General features: G+C 43.3%; 1 long non-coding RNA gene across 1 annotated transcript; it reads left to right on the plus strand.

Annotated features, from left to right (window-relative positions):
• Positions 1–5,938: 5,938 nt before the first annotated feature.
• On the plus strand, positions 5,939–15,768 carry LOC144577290 (uncharacterized). The gene is made up of 4 exons (XR_013520785.1): positions 5,939–6,070; positions 7,020–7,106; positions 7,474–7,876; positions 14,701–15,768. It is a non-coding gene; the product is annotated as an uncharacterized LOC144577290 (long non-coding RNA).
• Positions 15,769–16,074: the final 306 nt, after the last annotated feature.

Genomic DNA, 16,074 nt, shown 5'->3' on the forward strand with positions numbered 1-16,074 from the left:
GACTGAAAACTTCTTCTTTATTCAAGAAGGGGAAGAAAAATTAAAACAAACTAAAGATATTGGAAATAAGGAAATATTAAGGGCAGAAACCAAAGTAAAGATAACATGAAAAATAATAATACTGTAGTGGCATCATTTGGGGAAATACCCAAGGTCCCTTGTCTTGTGCTAAGGAAATTGAAGATGAAGACAAACAAGGGATGAGTTTAAGGGCAGAATAATATGTGAAAGAAAGGAGAGAGAGCTTCCTTGTGCAGAGGATGGGGTCCTGAGTGGGTTTCTGGATTTGGAATGAGATGCGGTTGGTTTTATAAATGAGCTTGAGGAGGCAGTATCTGATTTACATAGGGTATAGTGGATTGGTTGGACCAGGTGTGCCATTTACATAGCCTGTGAAGAGCTGGCCAACGCACCCTAATTTTCTTTATGCAAATGGGGTCTTTACCTGACCAGTGCCGTGTTACCTGAACACGTGGTGACAAAGAAAAGAGAAGAGGAAACTTCCATGTTGAATACGCTTGACTTCTAGGTATTCCTTTTTCTATAGGCACAGCTGCTGGCATTTACCTACACAAGCTTTCAGCTTGCTTATCTATGCTTGCAGCTTGATTTTCCAGGCTGCTTTTTGTTAGAAAAGAAATGATTTGGGGGCTGGGTTTTATTAAAAGGAAAACCTTACTGAGGACTCCCTTACTCTCACTAACTGCCTAAATAATTTCTTTTTAGCTCCTGTATCAATACAATTTATAGTAATAGTAACCACAAATAATAATGGAGAGCAAAAAAATTAAAAGTTGCTTCTTTAAAAAGATAAAAAAGATGGTCTTCTGGAAAGACTCTTCAAGATAAAGGAAAGATGACATACATAAACAAAACAGAATTACAAATGGGGAAATAACAGCAGATGCATAAGAAATTTTTTATAAATAGAAGAATATTGTGAATAACTATATTTTAATATGTTTTAAATATACAGAGAGCCATTTCAAAATGATAAAAGGATCATTTATATCTCAAAGGACATAACAATTCTCAATTTTTTGCACCAAGTAACAGAAGATCAAAATATGTGAAGTAAAAACTGATAAACTCAAAAGAAGAAAGAGGCAAAATTACAATTAGAGTCAGAAATTTCAGAATCTTCTTTCAGTAATTGATAGCACAAGCAGAAAATCAGTCAGGACACAGAAGACTTGAAAAATACAATAAATAATATAAACCAAACTATTTTTTTTTTAATTTTTTATTTGATTATAGGTTTTGGGGTACATGAGCAGAGCATGCGAGACAGTTGCGTAGGTACACACATGGCAGTGTGCTTTGCTTTTCTTCTCCCCTTCACCCACATTTGGCATTTCTCCCCAGGCTATCCCTCCCCACCTCCCCCTCCCACTGGCCCTCCCCTTTTCCCCCCAATAGACCCCAGTGTTTAGTACTCCCCTTTCTGTGTCCATGTGTTCTCATTTTTCATCACCCACCTATTTTTATAATTGTATTTATAGAGTATTCCACTCAACAACAACATAATACATTCTTTTCATGTGCATAGGGAATACGTATTAAGTTAGACAATATTCTGTAATACAAAATAAGCCTTAATAAATTGAAAACAATTCAACTCAAAATATGTTTTCTGACTATAATGAAATTACATTTAAGCAACCCCCCGATACACATACACTAATATAGCTGAGGAAGATTCTATCTTAAAATAAAAATTAAAACAAATTCTTCCTAGAAAGAAAACTCTAGACTCAGATGGCATCACTAGTAAATTCTATCAAATATTTCAGAAAGAAATAATACTAATTCTGCACAAACTCTTCTAGAAAATTGAAAAGGAGGAAATACTTCCTATCTCATTCTTTAAGTTCAGTGCTAGTCTAATACCAATACCAAACACATTATAAGAAAGAAAATTTCAGTCTCAAATCTCTCATGAACATTGTTACAGTTTGAATGTGTTCCCCAAAAGTTCATGTGTTAGAAACTTAATCCCCAATGCAACAGTATTGGGAGGTGGGGCCTATTAAGAGGAGATTGGATCATCAGGGTGAAGCCCTCATGAATAGATTGATGTAGTTATTATGGGTCAGTTATCACAAGAGTGACAGATAAAAGTGGGTCCAGCGCCTGGTGCCTCTCTCTGTCTCACATGCTCTCTTGCCCTTCTGCCAAGTTATTATGGCAAGAAGGTCCTCACCAGACATGGGTAGCATACTGTAGAACTTCTCAGCCTCCAGAACTGTGAGTCAAATAAGTCTCTTTTCTTTATAAATTATCCAGTCTATGATATTCTGTTATAGCAACACAAAAAAGATGAAGACAGGTGTTCTTCAGTGAGCAGGTATATGTAAGCGTGCCCCCAAAGGCCGAGGGAGCTAAGAGGCTAAATAAAAAGACCGACAAATTCAGTTTCTTAAAAAGAAACAGTTAATAGGAACTTACAAATAGAAGTGATGTCTTGGGTTGCTGGGAGTCAGTGGATCCCTACACTCAACTTTTAGAAAATATTATAAGTTTTTTTGGTAAAATATGTGGTAGCGAGTCACGTCTGTGTTTCTTGTGAAACTCAAGACTACTGAGAAGGTTAGATAGGCATCTTTATGAGGGGTTATCTAAGCTATGGGCATTGTATAAAGGCCTTGCTGCAGATCCCTTTGGCATGCAAGAGTCAAACAACAGCCATCATGGCAGTTTCAGTTCAAGATGGCACCACTCTTGCCATGCAATGGGCTGTTTTCCTACAGCAAGCATAGACACAAAACTTCTTAGCAGTATTTTAGTGAATCAAATCCAATGATACATAAGAAGATAATAGGTCATGACCAAGTGGATTTCATCCCAGGAATGTAAAGTTGGCCTAACATTTGACAGATCAATACATGTAACTCACCATAGTAAGGACTAGAAAAGAAAAATAATCTGAAGAGGTACAGAAAAAGTACTTGTGCCTCCCTTCACAGCTTCCCCTGTGTCCCACACACGTGGGGAAAATATCAGGAAACAGGATCTAGAACAGCCTTAGGAATGACAAGAATTATTCCTCCATGGAGACATCCAGATTGCTTCTGGGCTCGTGCTTCTGGACTGGCTCTACCACCAGTGAGTGGACAGGAAGGGCTTCTTTTCTCCTTGACAGGCACATCCCAGGCATGCTCTGTGTGATGGCCCCATCTGTTGCCTGGCCCATCAGTTTTATTCTCCATCTAAGGCTACTGGTTTCCTCAACTGAGCTGAGACAATAGAATTTCCAATGGCCAGATACTTTAGCCAGCCTCACTGCCCTCTGCCCTTATTATGAGGCTTACACCTCCCCTTTCCCCCGACCACCACCATCGAAGAGCTGCCTCCCACCCTCAATGGTGGTTAAGTGTTCATTTTAGGGCTCTGCACTGGCAGGTGAAGAGTGTTGCCCATTCAACCACGCACCCTTGTGAATCCATTCAATCCATGCCATCCCAGATGGATTGCAAAAGTGAGTTTATATTTTATTTTCTATGTATTCTGCCTAGTGCCAATAGCTTTTTGCTTTTACTCTCAAATCACCTATAATTTTTCACAGAATAATCTCCATATTCTACCATTTCCACAGCATCTTCTCGCCAAAGTTTATTGCTAACATGGCTCTTCAGTGAGAAGAGGGAGCCTGCTGGTAAGAGTACCTGAAAAGGCCTGCTGTGTTGCATCAGTGGAAGCACTTTTTGACTTTTTACAGGTAATTCTTGGCTAAAATAAAATAAAGAAAAAGACATAGTACACTTGCTGCTGTCCCCTGCTTAGGCCTAATGCAGGCACTCCTAATCCCTAGCCCTGTGTCCTTCCTCTGACTCACAGCTTCACAACCCTTCTCAGTACTATACTCCAGGCAGGCACTGCCAATCAGAGCAGACGTGAAACCTGTTTGCTGTTCCTGATCTTATCCATGGGCTCTGCAAACGGGTTTTGATTTTGCTTTTCTAGCTCTGAACGTTGTGCCTGTTCCAGAGTGATTCTAGGCATCAGCTTCCTACACAACAGCCTAAGCTGTCTACAATGCCCAAACCAAGCCATGCCTCATTGTCATGGAGCCTGCTTTGGCAACACTCAGTCCCTGTTCAACAGAGGCAGGGATGTGCACAGCTGTCATGTGCAGGAGCTGATGTGTTAAGGATTCCAACTGGCCAGAAGCCCCAAGAGAAACTCTCTTTGGGAACAGTGGGTGCTGTTGACTTCTTGGATGTGTCATTGCTTCAGAGGTCTTCAGTCTTTTCTGTCAGTCTGAACACCCTCAAAGTGGGGAAGTGACCTCTGATCATTGGATACTTTCCTAAGACCAGTAGCAACAGTCTCCAGGTATTCCTCCCATGGTTATTCTGACAGGTAGGCTTAAGCCGGGTAGAGAGGTCTTGTGTTCTATCTGGCGGAGTGCGTGACACAGAAACAGTTACAAAAACAAAAGCTTTTGCCCTACTCTCCCACACATCAGGAAGAGCACTGACTTTTTTTTTTTTTTTTTAATATTTCCACTTGCAAATCTTCAGTCTCGGAAGCAATCAATCATGTTGTCAACACAAACAGAACTCGTAAAATTCAAAGTTAAAGTCACTTCTGACAGTTAAGGGTCTTTCCATCTTTCAAAGCTTCTGACTTTATAGCTTTGGTCAACAGTATAAAACAAGGGCAAAAGGCAAAAAAAAATTGCCCTAAAACTTAGCACAGGTTCTGGAGAATCTACAGGCATTTCAAAAAGAGAGTTGACTTGAAATGTAGGAAGCCCAAATGAATTCCGAAATGAAGCAGAACAAGGAGAACGTGCTTGTAAAATGTGTCACCACTCACTGCCTTCCAACTGGCTCTGGGGCCTTTCCAGCACTGGGTGGTATCTGACTGATAAGTATCGTTCTTCATTAATATAACCATGGTTTGTCACATTTGCCAAAGGCTGGAAGAAAATTGAGCCAAGACCTGGAGGCCAGAAATTCCCCATGCCTGCCCTACACATCCAGGCTCTGAATTTTTACTTTTTCTGCTACACTGCAATGCAAGTAAGTTTAACGTTGCTTCTCTGTTCTCTGTCACCGAGAAATACCACGTCTCCATGGCGATAGGAATGCATTTACCTTCACCAAACCTGCTAAAATCCTTTCTGAACAGGACATAGCAGGAGTTGCCTTTCCAATGGTAGAGGTTCAGCCCACAGCCACGGAGAAAAGTTGCTTGTTCCTGAAATGCAGACACACCTCCAATCCAGAGAGACAGGTCATCTCCTGGAGGAAGAGGTGGCTGTAAAAATTCAAATGGAAAAGCCATAGGCAAGAAACACATTTTTTGGAAAGCTTGCCTTAAGTTTGGCACAGCATTTGGGACCATTGCTTTGGCAATCAGTGACACTCAGGTGGGAAGAGAAGCCTCTGGGATGGGTGAGGTGGCTCACGGAAAACAAGTGTGTGCAGGGCGGAGAGGAGAGGACCCTGGACAGAAGGCAAGGGGTTAGGGGGTGCCGTTCTGGGTCTGTTCATAACAGGCATGCTTTTCCTGTCTTTCCTGCCCTCACAAGCCTTCACTTGGGCTGGTAGCGTGTTGCATTTCTTCATTTAGCCATTGAGTCATGCATTCCTCACTTACTGACCTACTCATTCATTCAGAAAGCGTTTATTCCACACCTACCATGTGCCAAATATTATATTTGGCACCAGTTCACTCAGATGAATTGGGCATGATCCCTGCCCACCAGGGCTCAGAGCCTGGGCTGGAGAGGTAGACAGCGCAACAGGCAAATGCAATTCAACATAGGACGTGCCTCTTTGGAGTAAGCACGGATGTGGTGGGAGCACAGCAGAGGGGCAGTGAAGCCCAGCTTGGGGAGGACACACAGTGGGCTTTTGAAAGGAGGGCCTGCCTGAAGGCTGCTGAAGGATGTGGTGTTATTTTTTATTTTTTTACTTTTTTGTGAAAGACGAGATTTCATTGTGTTGCCCAGGCAGGAGTGTGATGACTCTTCACAGGTGTGATCATAGCTCACTGCAGCCTCAAACTCCTGGCCTCAAGTGATCCTTTTGCCTCTGCCCCACAAATGGCTGGAACTCTGGTGAGTGGAGTGCTATTTAATGGGCAAAGAAGGGGAGGGGAAAGAGCCAAAGGGCATTCTAGGTTCACGGGCAGCATTCACAGTGACTCAGAGACAAGGAAGAACATGTAGGGCTTGGAAGTAGTTAAGACAGCTCAGCTGATGAACTGACCCCACACACATCATGGGGGGCTTCATTTAAGCATTTACTGGGCAGCTCCTGTGAAGAAATCAGCTTGCTTCAGTTAAACACATGAAATGAGTTTATTTGGCTTGATCATATTTAACCACACGTGGCTGGATTAAATGAAATGTTTCCTCCTTTGGAAGGAATGCAAAGATTTGGGGGTTTTGTTTGTTTATTTTTGAGAAGGGTTTTTCTCTGTCGCTAGGCTAGAGTGCAGTGGAGTGATCATAGCTCTGTAGCCTCCAACTTCTGGCTCAAGCCATACTCCTGCCTCAGCCTCCTGAGTAGCCGGGACTACAAGTATGTGCTACCATGCCCAGCTAATTTTTTAATATTATTTTTTGTAGAGATGGGGTCTTGCTATGTTGTCCAGGCTGGTCTCAAACTCCTGGCCTCAGGTGATCCTCCTGCTTGGGAATCTCAAAGAGTCTGGATCATAGGCATAAGCCACTGCACCTGACCACACAAAGACTTTTGAACCAGGAAGTAACCTGGAGAAATTATGCAGCAGTGCACAAGCTGGGTGGCCCAGTGAGAAGACTGAAGAGACCTTCAAGAGAGTCGTAGCCATCAGAGTCAGAGGCATTTAAAATAGCACTAACACAGCGGGAAGGGAAGTGGTGACTGTATCAGGCACCAGGAGAAGCATGATAGACAGGTTACCCCATGCCATTCTCACAGTAACCTAATGGAAGTCGATGTTATTAAACTCACTTTACATTTGGAGTTTGTTGAAGCCACTTGCTCCAAAGCATTTTGAAAAGTTTGTCCTGGTTCTTGTAGACTTGAGCAGAGACTGGTCTGCCCTGTCACACCACTGCGTTTCTCAGAAGGAAGATCCATGGCGGAGGAGTTGGCGTCTGGTTAGAGGCAAGTAGCCAAGGAGGGGTATGGGCCAGAACAGCTCCCGAGAGCTGGAAGATGTGACAAGTATGGGTGTCAGCATCAAGAGCAAGGAGGCCAGGGGTGGTTGTAGATTTTAGCAGATACATCCGCTCCTTGATCCATTCTATTCATTCAATAGAAGGTTCTGCTGGAGACTCAGCAGCAGAAACAAACAAGCAAACAAAAGAGAGACAAGGACTTGTGCCCTCATGGAGTTTACATTCTAGTGGAGGAGCGGGGAGGAAATAAGCAAGACAGTTGCCTCTGTAGTAGGTTAGATGGAGATGAGTGCTAAGGTGAGAAATAAAGGAAAGAAGGGAATTTTCTTTTTTTAATGTCAAGATGGTTGCAGTTTCAGATGGAGTGACATTCACCTGAAGACCTGGAGCAAGTGAAGGAGTGAGCTGTGAAGACGTCTGGTGGGGAAAGCATTTTTGGAGGACCGAATCACATGTCCAAGGGCCTGGAGATGAGAGAACTAGCTTGGAGCCCATGTGGCTGGAGCGGTGCATAACAGGGCTTGCTTGGAAGAGAAGAGGCCAGAATTAACAAGGGGCTAGACCACTTGAGGCCACTGTAAGGACTTGGGTTTCCCTCCTAGGTAGGAGTGGAAATCTTTTGAAGCCTTTGAGCAGAGATTGCCATCTGACTTTCATGTTAACAATATCGGTCTGATGACTGCGTTGAGAACCCATGGCCCGAGGGGGCAAGTGCAGATCGGGAAGGTGAAGCTGGCAGCCTGTGCAATAAGCCAGGTGAGAGATGACGAGGGCTTGGACCACATGGGAACGGGGAGGTAGTGAGAAGTGGTCAGGTCCTGATGTATTTGGGGAGTGGAGCAGTAGGATCTGCTGACAGATTGGATACGGGGTGTGAGAGAGAGAAGTCAAGGATGACTTCAAGGTTTTGGCCTGAGGACCTGGAAATGCTTTTCATTAAGAGAAAAATAAAGAAATAAGCAGGTTTGGGAGGAAAATGAGGACCTCAGATTTTATTCTGTTAAGCTTGGGGAAGAAATGGAGGAGCATGAAGAAAGGACAGTTCCACAGAGGCCAGTGGCAAAAGGAATGGATCAGATGCCATGGAAAGGTCAGGGAGATGTGCGTGCAGGGGTCATCGGACTTGGCAGGCAGAATGGTCGTGAGCTCACAGAAGAGGCACATGGTGTACTTTGTGAATTTCTCCCCGATCCCATACTCTCCTTCATTAAGCAAAGGGTTCTTTGGACCAGTTTCTTCTTTCTGTTCCCCTCCCCAGCTCTTTTCAGACTAGGGCTGGCCTGTGCCCATCCACTCCTCCAATGCTGGCTTCAAAGCCTGTTTAATGGTCACTCCAGGGATCTCTTGGAAACCAGTGGGAGGGTGCCCTGTCCTTCGTATGGTATTTTTATGTTCATTTTTATGGGGCATTTATTTTTCCTGCTAAAAATATCTCATGCCTTTCTGGGGGGAGTGGAGTGGGGGAGGTGGAACGGAAAAATGACTTCAGCATCTAGCTTACAAATCTGCTCAGTGGAGCTCGAGTCCTCACCTACTGTGGGTTGAGCACTGGTTTTCCATGCCCATTTCTGGTTGTGCTCACTAAGATATTCCAGCCCAGGCCCTTCCTGTTTCAGTGAAAGGAAAGCAGTGAGGTCCCACCCACCCGTCTTAGAAGCTCCCTCTGGATGGCCTGGCCAGTTTCCATTCCAGTAGATGGCACGAAACTGAGTTCATGAAGTACAGAAAGTCTGAACATCTGTTTCTATGGGGCTACATGATGTCATTTGTCCTGAAACACCCCCAGCCCCTCACACACAGACAGTCCGGATTCTACACTTGGAGAAAAAAGGAAAAAAAGCAGAAGGGGAATTCCTGCTGAGGTAATGATCTGGGTGTGGAGGGGCCCCCGATCTAGTCTCTATGAATGGACTGATTGCACTGGGTAGACCCGAAGGGGTAACCACCTCCCCCCTCACTGCTTTCCTAACGCTGTCCTTTGAAAAAAGAAAATAAACTGGGCAAAGTCATCACTGTGTAAAATGGGGCTGAGGATTATGATTTCCACGGGTCCAAGAGCAATCAAGTCATTACCACTAAGTAGATTCGAGGTTGACTTCAGGGTGGCTCAAGTCATATTTCACAGAATATTTGAACAACTGTCTAAAGAAAAGGTCGCTGTGTTGACAGTTTGCTTCTGAAGGGCAAAAATAAGACAATAATATCCCAGCTGTAGGGAGGTGAGGGAGCAAGGATAGAGGAGGGAGCAGAGTAGAGACGCCTTTAAATAACTCGGAGGGAAGGGCTCTTGTCTGAGCTTCGCTGTGTGCAGCCTCCGGCGGTGTCCCTGGAGTACTTCTCAAGCAGCATGGCCTCCTCTGGGTCTGGGAGCCAGGGGCTGAGGAGGCCATGCTGATCAATTCTGGCTTGGGAAAGGGTGAGAAAGGGATAATTTGTGAATAACATTTAGCACCCTGAATCATCTGGATGGCTTGAAAGCTCGAACTCATTGAAGGGCCAGGATACAAGGTAGTGGTAGAAGGGAGGGGTGGGATTGGGCATGTTTTGCCAACTTGGAACACTAGAATCTTTATTTATTTATTTATTTTTAGGCACAGGGTCTCACTCTGTCACCCAGGCAGGAGTTTAGGGTGCAATCATAACTCACTGCAGCCTCGAGCCCCGAGGCTCCAGGGATCCTCCTGCCTCAGTCTCTTGAGTAACTAGGAATACAGGCGGGCACCACCACACTTGGCTAATGGGAGCACTAGAATCTTGTTGGCAGTCAAACATGGGCTCCTCTTGGTGGAAAAAAATATATCCACCTCAATAGTTAGAGGAATGTTTTATCCTGGGACTTCAAGAAGATAGCACAGGATTTGTTCATGCTTGAACCTATGCTTGTGAGTGAGAACTTTATAGTGTTACTGTATGGATAACATGAGTTTAATTGTATACACCTGTGCAGGAAACAGTCACCATAGCTGCCTGAGACTGTGCTCTTTAGAAAGGTCTGCTTGCAAAACTGGTCCTTGGCTGGCATCCGAGAACTTGGCCAGTGAATAATTCCCTACACTGATTAAAAAAACTTTCCATCAGTGATAAGGGTGGCTCATTGGACTTACACCATTTGTACGAATGAAACGGTTTGTGCTGAACACCTGCCTTCTGTCTGAGGGTCTGGAGTCTTGTTACATGCTAGGCAGAGGGTGCCTATATGACAAAACCCCAATAAAAAGTCTTAGGCCCTGAGTCTCTAATGAGCTTCCCTGACAGACAGCACTTCACATGTGTAGTTAGAATTTGTTGCTAGAGGAAATAAGTGTGTCCTGTGTGAATTCACTGAGAGCAGACCCTTGGGAACTTGCACCTGGCTTTCTCTGGACGTCTCCCCATATGCCTATTCCCTTTGCTCGTGAAATAATTGCTGTGTATCCTTTTGCTGTAATCAATCTTAGCTGTCAGCATGACTATATGTGGCATCCTGTGAGTCCTCCTAGCAAATCACTGAGCCTGGTGGTGGTCTTAGGGACCCTTGATACAACTAAATCACCCATACTCTAGGGCAGGGTTTTAAAATTAATGACCTGATTCCTATTTACTAAAGAATTTGCAAAAAGGCTTTAACCAGCTGGGGTGAGACGGGCGGGGTGTTGCCTCCAGTCTGGAGAGTTCTGTTGACCTTGTACTTGGTGCTTTTGTCCCGTGCCCCGTCTCATGAAGCGAGTGCAGAACCCTCGCTCCTGGATACACAACGTTCTCAGTCTCAACCTACCTATCATGGAAGCAGAGGCAGAGCAGAAACAAAAGTGTTTGGATCTATCCGTGGTAGCGGCTGGGGACTCACAGGTGTTTGCATTTCACCTCCTAAGCCGGTGGGAGGGTGATTGAACAGCTGGCCTATGCTACAGTTCAGGACTGACTCCTTTAGCAAGGCTTTCCCACGTATGCCTTTCCGCTTGAGCTCTTTCTAGATTCCAAGCTGACCGAGTGCTACTTGGTTTCCACAGATACTTTCTTTAGATACGCTAATGTAATCAATTAACTAATTAGCCGTTCTCTGGCCTGTGAGCCTCCACTTTGGTAAGGTCTGTAACCTGATGTGTTAACTGTGCTCTTAGGCAACTTGATGAAAGTCCTGGGGGCACACCTCACTTGTGGTCCCTTCCCTAGGCTGCAATTACCACCTTGTATACAGAATTGCTTTGAAGCACGGTATTCTTTCTGGACCACCCCATAGAGAAAAGCACGATTTTAGCTTGTATGTGCTGTCCAGGGTCTTAGGAATCAACTTGCTATGTACCCAGTTCTGGGTCCCAGACAGCCACTGTGATGTGAAGGCTTCCTGGCAGGGTGGGTCTATTTCTTCACCCTCACCCCCTTCTGCAGACATAGCAGACATCAGTGGGGAGATGAGAAGGCAGAGGAGTTGTGCTAAGAGGAGGACGTTCTTGAAAATCTGAAAGATTTGATTATCTTATACAACTCTGACTTTTAGAGCTGGTTTTCTAAATTTCCTTCCCTACCTGCCTGTGTCTGTAGCCCTTATTAACTCATCTTTAGATGAAAGCAGACCATGGGTCTGACAGCCCCCATAGAAGGCCAGAGAGATATGGGGAGCTGAAAGGAGTGAGGGAGCAGGAGTATCCAGGTGAGCACAGGAAGTGGCAAGGGTAGAAAAGAAAGAGTATCCATGGATGACACAGCTACTGGGGGACAAGGAAAGGCACAAGTTTGTGACATTCCAAGGGCTTTTCAGAACCCCACTTATCACCCCACTGTGCAGTGGAGTTAGATCAAGGGATTTCTCATGCTTGTTGGTCCAGTGTCAGTCTTTGGGGGTTGTTATAGGTGGGTTGTTAAAAGCAGCTTCAGGTCCAAGGTGAGAAACTAGTCAACATATTCTCCTGCCTCTGTGATTGATAGGCAAAGTGTAAGACTCTTGAGTAATGTATTGACCATCCTTCCAACATTACAAGCTTAGCAGGAAAATCCCACAATTCCCACTGCAGGAAGTGCTAGATCACCAGGGGAATATACTAGAACTCCAGACTTCCAACATGGAAAGACTTTCCTCATTGTTAACTCTAAAAGTCTTTTTTATCAAATTCTTTGAAACATACCAAAATCTCTGGGATTAGGCAAAAGCAGTGTTAAGAGGAAAGTTTATAGCACTGAATGCCTATATCAGGAAAATAGAAAGATCTCAAACTAATGATCTAACATTGCATTACACATAAAGGAACTAGAAAAACAAAGAACAAGCTATCTCAAAACTAGCAGAGGAAAGGAAATAACTAAAATAGAACATAACTAAACAAAATTGAGACCGCTCCCAAAACATACAAAGGATCCACAAAATGAAAAGTTAGTTTTTTGAAAGGATACACAAGATTGACAGACCACCAGCTAGACTGAGAAAGAAAGAAAAGAAAGAAAAAGAAAGAAGGAAAGAGAGAGAAAGAAAGAAGGAAGGAAGAGAGAGAGAAAGGAAGGGAGGGAGGGAGGAAGAAAGGAAGGAAGGAAGGAAGGAAGGAAGGAAGGAAGGAAGGAAGGAAGGAAGGAAGGAAGATCCAAATGAGCACAATCAGAAATGACAAAGGTGACATTACAACTGGTCCCAAAGAAATAGTAAAGATCCTCAGAGACTATTATGAATACCTCTGTGCACACAAACTAGAAACCCTAGAGGAAATGGATAAATTCCTGGAAGCACACAACCTGCCAAGATTGAATCAGGAAAAAACTGAAACTCTGAACAGACGACTAGTGTGTTCTGAAGTTGAATTAGTAATAAAAAATCTACCAACGTGTAAAAGTCCTGGGCTAGTTGGATTCACAGCCAAATTCTACCAGAAATACAAAGAAGGTACCAATCCTACTGAAACTATCCCAAAAGATTGAGGAGGAAGGATTCTTCCCTAACTCATTCAAGGAAACCGGTATTATCCTGATAACAAAACCTGACAAAGACACAATGAAAAAAAAAACTACAGGCCAATATCCCTGATGAACATAGACATGAAAATCCTCAATAAAATCCTAGAAAACCAAACCCAGCAGCACATCAAAAATTAACTCACCACAATCAGTCAGCTTTATTCCTGGGATACAAGGTTGCTTTCGCATACACAGTCAATAAATGGATTCACCACTGAAGCAGAATTAACAACGAAAACCATGTGACCATTTCAATAGATGCAGAAAAACCTTTAAACAAAATCCGACATCCCTTAATGATAAAGAGCCTCAATAAACTAGGAATTGAAGGAACATACCTGAAAATAACAAGAGCCATTTATGACAAACCCACAGCCAACATCATACTGAATGTACAAACGCTCGAAACGTTCCCCTTGAGGAATGGAAAAAAGACAAGGATGCCCATTCGCACCACTTCTAGTCAACATAGTGTTGGAAGTCCTAGCCAGAGCAATCCACCAAGAGGAGAAAAATGAAAGGCATCCAAATAGGAATAGAGGAAGTCAAACTATCTTTCTTCACAGGTAATATACTTTTATACCTAGAAAACCCCAGAGTCCAGTCTCCATGAGAAGGTTTCTATTACTGATAACAACTTCAGTAAACTTTCAGGATACAAAATCAATGTACAAATACCAGCAGCATTTCTATACACCAATAACATTGAAACTGAGAGCCAAATCACGAATATAATCCCATTTACGATAGCTACCACCTAAAATAAAATAACTAGAAATACATTCAACAAAGGAGGTGAAGGATGTCTACTATGGGAATCACAAAACATCGCCGAAAGAAATCATTGACAAAACAAACAAATGAAAAAATATCCCATGCTCACAGATTAGAAGAATCAGTATTGCTAAAATGGCCTTACTGCCCAAAGCAAACTACAAATGCAATGCTATTTATATCAAATTACCAATGCCATTTTTTCACAGATTTAGAAAAAACGTATTTAAAATTCATATGGAATCAAAAAAGAGTCTGAAAGGTCAAACCAATCCTAAACAATAAGAACAAAGCTGGAGACATCACATTACCTGGCTTCAGACTATACAACAAGGCTACAGTAGCCAAAACAGCATGGTAGAGTACAAAAACAGACACATAGGCCAATGAAACAAAATGCAGAACTCAGAAACAAAGCCATACACCTACAACAAAGTGATTTTTGACAGTTGACAAAAATAAACAATGGGGAAAGGGGAATAGGGAACTAGGAGAAAGGGAATAAGCAATAGGAAAAACTTCCTATTCAATAAATGATGCTGGGATTACTGGCTAGCCTTATGCAGAAGAATGAAACCAGACCCCTACCTATCACCATATACACAAATTAACTAAAGATAGATTAAAGCTTTAAATGTAAGACCTCAAGATTTGAAATCTTAGAAGAAAACCTAGGAAATACCCTTCCATAAACACTGGGGACTCCAAAAGGAGGGAGAGCAAGGGCTGAAAAACTTCCTATTAGGTACTATGTCCACTATCTGGGTGATGGGATTGTTACAAACCCAAAGCCCAGCATCACACAATGGACCCTTGTAACAAACCTAAATGTGTTCCTGCTGATTTGGAAATTTTAATTTTAATTAAAAAAATCTTTTTATTTACAGTATTTGGGGGTTCAGGCCTCAGACTTCAGGAAGAAGCCTATGAGAGAGCATGATGTGAAGGGCGTCCCCTTTTCTATCTGGGAGATCTGCTATCCTGGGAGTTTGCTGCCTATGAAGAGGCCATGTCATCTCACAGACACCAAGTCAGTGGACCCCTCCCAGTTCTCAGTGGTGAAGCATCCCACCAGGACGGGGTTCCTACCTTCAGACCGATTTTCTCAGGACAGTTCCAACACTGTCTGGGGAGGCTGTAATTCCTTCCTCAGTATAATGGTTTTCTGCACCATCTGTAAATATCTTTTAAGCAGATCTTCAACAAATGATTGTAGTTTCTCATAATTCCAGTCAATCCAACATGTATTGAAGGCATGCACAGATGGAGAAGAATGTGTTCTCTGATCTCCTGTCCCAGCTTTTACTCTCCTAGGATTGGCTAAGAACCCCAAATCATTGCTTGGCAGGCAGCGCAAAACCTTCAGCTCCAGATGAGCCATTTAATAGGTGCCTAAGATGAATTTTTGGAAATTTTTAAGAGAAAAGCAATTTCCCTAAGCATCCAGGAGTGTTTCTTGTGGTTGTATTTCTATCCTCTGCATTTCTCCCTGCTGCAAGGGATGGCCTGCCACAGCCTCGGCCCAGGGCATCTGCCACCTGTACACAGGGCCCTAGCCCTCTTTCCTATTCAAGGACTTGACACCTTTCTCTTGTATCATTGATTTTCTGTTTCTAGTGGCTCATCCTTTTGGCATACCAACATGTGATAACATCCTATATTATGTTTAAAAATTAATTAGCAAATGAATACATCTCTCCTCAACCCCCAATTCCTCTTTCATCTATTACTGTATTTTGTACTCTTCATAGCAAGTACTCAGATACCACTTTATTTATGAGAATAAAGTGTTCTCATCGCATGGCTTTCATATTTCCTGCACTCACCTCCTAGAATGCTGTCTTCAGCATCCTCACTTCTTTAGACCTCTGCTCCAGCACTTATTATTACCTGTGTTAGTCTTCTTTTGCGCTGCAATAAAGAAATACCTAAGGCTGGGTAATTGATCAAGAAAAGAGGTTTAATTGGCTCTTGATTCTGCAGGCTGGACAGGAAGAATGGTGCTGGTATCTGTTCCTGGTAAGGGCCTCAGGAAGCTTCCAGTCATGGTGGAAGGCAAAGGGAGAGCAGGTGCATTACATGGTGAGATGTGGGGGAGAAGAGGGAGGTCCCAGACTCTTTTAAACAAGCAGGTCTTTCGTGAACTAATGGAAGGAGAGCTCACCTGCTGCTAAGAGAATTCTAAGACAGTCATGAGAAATTTACCTCCAGGATCCAGTAGCCTCCCCACAGGCCCCGTCTCCAAAGTGGGAGATTACATT

The sequence above is a fragment of the Callithrix jacchus genome, chromosome 8 (genome assembly GCF_049354715.1).
Source record: "Callithrix jacchus isolate 240 chromosome 8, calJac240_pri, whole genome shotgun sequence".
NCBI lineage: Eukaryota > Metazoa > Chordata > Mammalia > Primates > Cebidae > Callithrix > Callithrix jacchus.